This window comes from Crocodylus porosus, unplaced genomic scaffold (assembly GCF_001723895.1).
Source record: "Crocodylus porosus isolate Cpor-Errol unplaced genomic scaffold, CroPor_comp1, whole genome shotgun sequence".
NCBI classification, from domain to species: domain Eukaryota; kingdom Metazoa; phylum Chordata; order Crocodylia; family Crocodylidae; genus Crocodylus; species Crocodylus porosus.
Genome location: NW_017728912.1, coordinates 37,147,650 through 37,154,458, shown reverse-complemented (window position 1 = coordinate 37,154,458; position 6,809 = coordinate 37,147,650).

Sequence of the window (6,809 nt, the reverse complement as noted above, 5' to 3'; positions counted from 1 at the left end):
GCCCCCCATGCAGTTTTTTTTTTCAAAGTGCCTGGAGCTGGGGTGGGTGGGGCAGCCATTGCTGGGTCTAGGACAGCAGGCGGGGGATTTGACTGAATTGATTTGAGACAGTGATCTGAATCACCGAATCGAATCACTGTCCCCTGAATTGGCTGAATCTGAAGTGAATACTAGCTGCTTCGCACAGGCCTGATGGTCTGAATCCATTCGGTGTGTCTTGGGCCACAGAAAATTTGTTTCTGGTGATGTGGTTAGTGAGGTTTGGTGCTTGTTTGAAGGCTAGGATGGGTGGTTCTGAGACAACCTTTTTAAGAATGGGATCTTCTTCTAGTATGGGTTGCATTTGTTTGAGGATTTTCCATGTAAGTTCCAGGGAGGGGTGATATGTCATAACCAGTGGTGTGCGATTCATGGGGGTTTTCCTTCTGTATTGCAGCAATTCTTCACATGGCATCTGGGTGGCTCATTCAAAAGTGTGATCTATCAACTCCTTGTGAGTGAAAGCCATTACAAAAATAGGTGTGGTTAACCTTTTTTCAGAGTGCACTAGGTTTACAATTCAGCGCCTAAATCCACATAGGCACTAAATGGGTAAAATAAGATCTTATCCTTTTTCATTAGAACCCACCAAAATGTATTAGAACTAGTAACAAAATTATTAAAATGGGAACATTGATTTCCATTCTTGGTCTACCCGGTGACCTGTGACCCTTCAGAAAAGATTAATTTGTGCATGCCCCTGTTCTGGGGGTAGAAACTGATTGAATGCACTCAGCCACAAAGTAATCTCTCTCTGGGAGAAGGCAGTTGCCAGATGGTGAGTGAGGTAGGAAGCAAGCCGAAGGGGAGGTTGCTGAAGAGGTTCGGGGCAATCCAGAAGTTTAGCAGAAGATAAGGCTACAGATTGAGCTGCGGCATTGCCAGCAGCAAGGGTGGGAGACCCAGGGAGTTCAGCCTAGATTGCTAATTATCTATTCAGCTAGGAATGTTGAGCTAGTCACAAGCCAAGATGGGTTTTCTGTCTGTAACATTATAATCTTGTTTCAACGTGTTGGTGATTTCTGTAATTGCTATAACAGTACTGAATCTTCGAAAGCTTTTTCTGAAATAACCTTAAGGATAATGCTGAAGATTAGTAATGCTAAATAATAGTATTATGACTTAAATTCGCTTGAAGCAGAATTAAGTGAAGGCTGAAGAGAAACTTTCCAACTGGAAAATACATTTAAAAAGCATTAATAAGCTTGTTTTACAAATGATAGATTAAGTTACAGATGTAAAATCAATGGGAGTACTCAGACTTCCCATTAAGCAAACATTTACAATACCATAGTTTGCTGTATTGAGGTCTAAGCAATTTGTCCAGTGTCATAGTGTAAACCTGCAGCAGACTCAAGAGTAAGGAAGCATACCTCCTGGGACCCAGTCCAGGGCCTTGCCCACAAAACCATGCTTCCTTCCTTCATTAGTTGCTGATTCCAGAAGAACTTTGTATACATGCTTAAGTTTTCTTGGCTTTGATTAGACTGGTGTAGGGGCTTTTAAAGCTAAGCTCGTTTAAATGCTATCCTGTACAAAGATGCTTTCCCAAACTGGAGCCTGAAACCAAAGTTACTTTTAAGTCTTTGACTATCATGGGGACTTTACTTTTTATTATTGTATATCTACTAGGTTGTTTTGGAACATCATATTATGGACACCATAAACCTGAGTTTGGTTTATTGGTTGTTTTACTTTTTTTAAATTGTCTGACTTCAGTGTTCTGATCAAGGACATTTTCAAAAGAAGGAGAAGGCTTCAGTAGCAGTGTGGCATGATCAGGCTGAGGTATTTAGCTTCTTTTCTGATGAAATTCTAGAGAATATCGCGGTTGCGAGTAAGAATGTGCCAACAATATGGAATTCTATGATTAGGGATGTCTGGAATGTATTGTGATTTTTGTGACTAGTATCAACAAGTGTTATAGGACGAAGAGATTTCCCAGAAATATTGAGTCCAGTCTGTCCGCTGCTGATGCAGGCAAAAACTTGTCAGTGTGATCAGAGCTGGGCTGCCCCTGGGTGCTGTCCACAGGAAAGGAAGGGAGAGAAGGGAGGGGGAAGGAGCTGTGTGCTGAGGTTTGCCCAGCCTCAGCTGGAGGGGAGGCAGGTAGATTGCAGCACCTCCTGCCTTGTGCTGCCCCCCCCCCATTCCAGGCAAACCCCATCCTGAAGCTCCCTCCCCTTTCCTTCTCCCTCCCTTCCTGCAGACAGCACCAGGGCTGGGAGTGGGAAGCAGGGCTAGGGGAGAGAGGCTGCTGGTAGGCTTCTCCACTCCATCAGCTCCAAAGTGCAGCTTGGTTCCCCTCCCCCTTCCCTGACCCAAAAGGTCTGTCGGGTCGGTGGGGTCACCCTAACTCGTGGTCTTTTATGTGAAGCACCATGCATTACAGCAGGGTCCTGCATGTCTGTCAGTGCCCTCAGTGCTGTTTGTAACTTGATCAGTCTCCATCAAAGTAGTTAGGTTTTTACATCCTACTACACTTACTGGAAAGTCAGAATCTCCCTCCTTTGAAAGTGAAAAACCCTTCTTATTTTCTGCCTACACTTATTCAAGCCCAGTTTATACTCATCTGTTTTTGTGCCAACCTTGTTTTATACTTTAGATAGCTCTTCACTTTCCCTGCTGTTTATCTGCACAGTCTATGTATACACAGCAATCATATCCTCAGTCTTTGCACTGCTAGTATGAGCAAGCCGAGCTTTTCTAGCTTCCTCTTGTATGACAGGCTCTTCATTCCTCCGTTCTTCCTTCTAGCCCTTCTCTGCATCTGTTACAATTTGAATTTATTTTCATTGAACACAAGTGTCCAGTTATATATAATAAGGTATCAACAATAATTTTTACCATACTATTAGTTCTTTCCTGTCTGTATAGGAAGTACCTCTCCTTCTACATTCTAGATTCACACGTGCCTTTCCTACCACTGTTTTACATATGTGACTCAAGGCTTTGAGAGGCAGTTAGCCATATTAGTCTGAAGTCAGCCAGAAGGCAGGGTAGCTAGGCACCTTTACACACTAACCCAGTGGAGCTCAATTTTTTGACCCAACAGGCCTGGAGCCTCACGGTGCACTGGATTGGGCCCTGGGCTCCAGCACCACCCTCTCCCTGCCCCATGCACCAAGACTAGACCCTGTAGGTCTGGCACCACTCCCTGCTGCCCCCCTTGTGCCAGGATTAGGTCCCAGGGGTCTAGCACCACCCCCTCCCAGCTCCTTATGCTGTGATTGAGCTCAGGTGCTGGATCCAGCTCACAGGGCCCAGAGCTCTCCATGAATCCAGAGGCTTGGCAGCAGGGAAGTAGTGCCATCACTCTCCCACTGCCAAATTTCCAGACTGGTGGGGAGCCATGTGGGCCAAATGACATAGTGGTGTGGGCTGGAATTGGGCCACAGCCTGGAGGTTGAGCGCCCTGGACTAACTATATCTATAAAGGTGCATATCTACCGTGCCTCCTTAAGGCTTTGGTGTGAATTTACTTTGTGCTATTCCAATTCATGGAATTTTGTCCTGTGGCAAACTTGGGACATAACAGGAGCAGACACGCATTCAGGTTCCTGAGTCTGAATATGCACTGCTCATGCTTCACCACTGGAATGATGCTGAGAAGAAATTCCAGTTTGGCTTGTTGTATGATTTGTCAAGAACAATGTAGAGGAAAGTAATGACTTGCCTGCAGTCTGCTTGCCTAACACTATATAGTGTGTGGCTTCTGCTACTGTCACTCCATCAGCCAGCATGCTTGTCTTGCAGTCTGACACTGTGTCAAATAAATTAACACCTTGTTTGATCCTTGCCCAACATATGCCCCCAGTGGTTTCTAGAAGTCAACTGGTCTGAACAGGGTGAAACTTCAGTAAATTTCTGAATGGTCTCCATTTTACTGACTGCTTTTCAGTTCTCCATAAAGCAGCTGCTTAGGCATACACTCATTAGTAATTACTCATGTATGTAGCATGGAGAGCCCAACAGAACTGTATCTTTATTATCTGTGCCCCAGAGCTGTAATAATCCTCTTTTTGCAGCATCTTGGCATGGGATACTTCATCAAATCATAAAACTCTTGGACAGGAACACAGAAATATTAATGGACTTTCTCCAGCTTCTGAAGTGTCAGTATAATATCCAGGTTTCAGACCATTAAAGTAAAATAACAGAAACTACAGCCTTGTAAAGCTTTACTTTTGTGGAGACCTTGATTCTTAATTCTCTCCAGACAGCTTGTCAAAGGCTGCATTTGATTTTAAGAAAGAAATCAATGTCTGCAATAGTGTGACTTGATCTGTCAGTATACTGCCCAGATAGAACTCATGAATCACAGGAAGTCACTCTCCATCAATGTGCCATACACGCAGAGCATAGTCATAAACATAACCAGCATATATATATTCTCAGTCTTCATTAAGCTAATTGTGAGGACAAAGCTCTCTGTAGCCACCCATCATACCCAAAAGACACCTGCAAGTCTAGTTCAGAATGCATGGCTAATGCACGGATCCATATAGAGCAAATTGCAAAGGAGTTGCGTGGTGATGTATTATTGCAGCCTTATACAATTAAACAGTGCAGAATTTCATATAAACCAAAATATTGCTAAATGCTTTCTCTGCAAGTGCTGCATAGAACAGAGTGAATAAAATTGCTCCAAGGATTCAGCCTTGGTTTACTCTGTTACAAACAATGAAAAGCTATCAGTGCTAGTACATACTTTGCCATGCATTTCTTCATGAATCTGATGGAGGACTTGAAGAAACTTTCCAAGACAGTCAAACCTAACCAATAGGCTCCAGAGGTCAGACTGACTGACCATATCAAACACTTTTTATATATCAGTGAAAGCCTCATACAGAGAAAAATTTCAATTCTGTTCATTATATTTCTTCCAACAAAAAAAGTCTCCCTAACTGGCACTGAAACACTAAAATATGAAAGAAATATATTTCAAATGTGATCAAAAATATTTCCAAATATAAACAGCAACTCTAAGGAGCAAATTTCCTGAAATAGCTACACAATTCCATAAAACTAGCAAATAGGTATGACTGGAACATGCTATTAAATGTCTTTATTGCAATAACTGCTTGCAGGCTCATTCTCTAGGAAGAAAGTAATTTGTAATAATAAGCCTATGACTGAGACTTCATCCACTCCTGATATGGGGGTTGCCCCATAATTATCTGAATTACCTGCACAAACTGCTTCTGGAAAGCAAACATGATACATCTATAGCAGGGTAGGCAAAATACAGCCCACAGGCCAAATCTGACCCACCAACTGACTGGATCCAGCCTGTGGCTGCCCCCATGGTGGTCCGCATGGGCTGAGTCCCACCCATTCCCAACAGAGCAGCCCACACTGCATTCCAGCCCACACCCATCAGCCCAGATCCCAACCAGTGTGCACAGCTTCTGGCAGGGCTGTTCTGCGTATGGCTGCAGTTGGCTGGGTCCTGTTCTGCTGCCGTTGACTCCAGCTGCAGGTCCCCCACCTGCTCCTGACCCTGGTGTGCTGTTCTGTGCAGTGGAGGAGCTTCAGCTGGGCAACATGTCTCAACACACAGGGCTCTGGCTCCAGCTTCTGGTTGCCTTCTACCCATTCTGCCCACCTGGCACAATGGGCAGCCACCTGTGGGTGGGCAGAGTAATTAGAGGCATCTGGGAACTGAAGCCAGAGCCCCACATGCTGGAGAAGGAGCCACCCAGCTGAAGCTTCCCCCTCCCCCCCACAACTGCCCAGAGAGGAGCAGGAGGAGCAGGAGCAGCTGCCACTGAAGGCAAGGGGAGCAGAACAGCACCCAGTCAGCTGCAGCCACAGCAGGAACAGCTCCACCAGAAGCTGTGCATGCTGGTCAGGGCCTGGGCTGGTGGGCAAGGGCAGAAGTGCAGTGCGGACTGCCCAGAGTGGGAGCAGGTGGGACTTGGCCCCATGTGGAGTGCTGCAGGGGCGGCCGCAGATCACACTGCCTGGGTGAGTTCTGCTGTATGCTCCCCTGATTCTTCCATCCCTGGTTCACTCCTGGGACCTAGCATCCAGGCAACACCCCCTCCACCCCTCCCTACACACATACCCCCTCCACACACACCCTCATACACCCCTGTACACGTATCCCCCACAATCCCCACAGGGCAGGGGCATGCAGGGAGCGGATCACCACTCAGCTCAGACCCTGGGCCTCAGTTGCTGATACATGATGTAGATAGCTGCTGGAGCATGTCAATTTCCATGCCCTAGCAGACTTGATTAATTAATCAGTTAATCAAGTTTGCTCCTCCATACATCTGTAGGAGCCCCATGAATTCAATGAACCTGCTGTGTTTCAGGTCCCATACTGAATTTCTAGCTGTACCTAATTTCTTCTGGACACAACTGATAGAAAAAGCCACTATAAGATTTTTTTTTCTGATCCTTCATTCTGGCATTAGCTATATATGATGCCAACCCTGAAGTAATAGCTATATGCTTATGGCTAAAGTACTCTAGCTAGCAGCAGTTTACAAGAAGCCACCTGCCATCAGAGCTAGATGGAGCTTATGCATTCTCTCCTGACATATGCACTAGGGTAGGGTAAGCAGGAGGTTGCTATTCCAGCTGGGGGCTCCTAATAAAAGGGTAACTCACACTACAGGCATACCTTGTTTTATTGCGCTTCACTTTATTGTGCTTTGCAGATATTGCGCTTTTTACAAATTGAAGGTTTGTGGCAACCCTGCGTTGAGCAAGTCTATCGGCGCCATTTTTCCAACAGCATTTGCTCACTTCATGTCTCT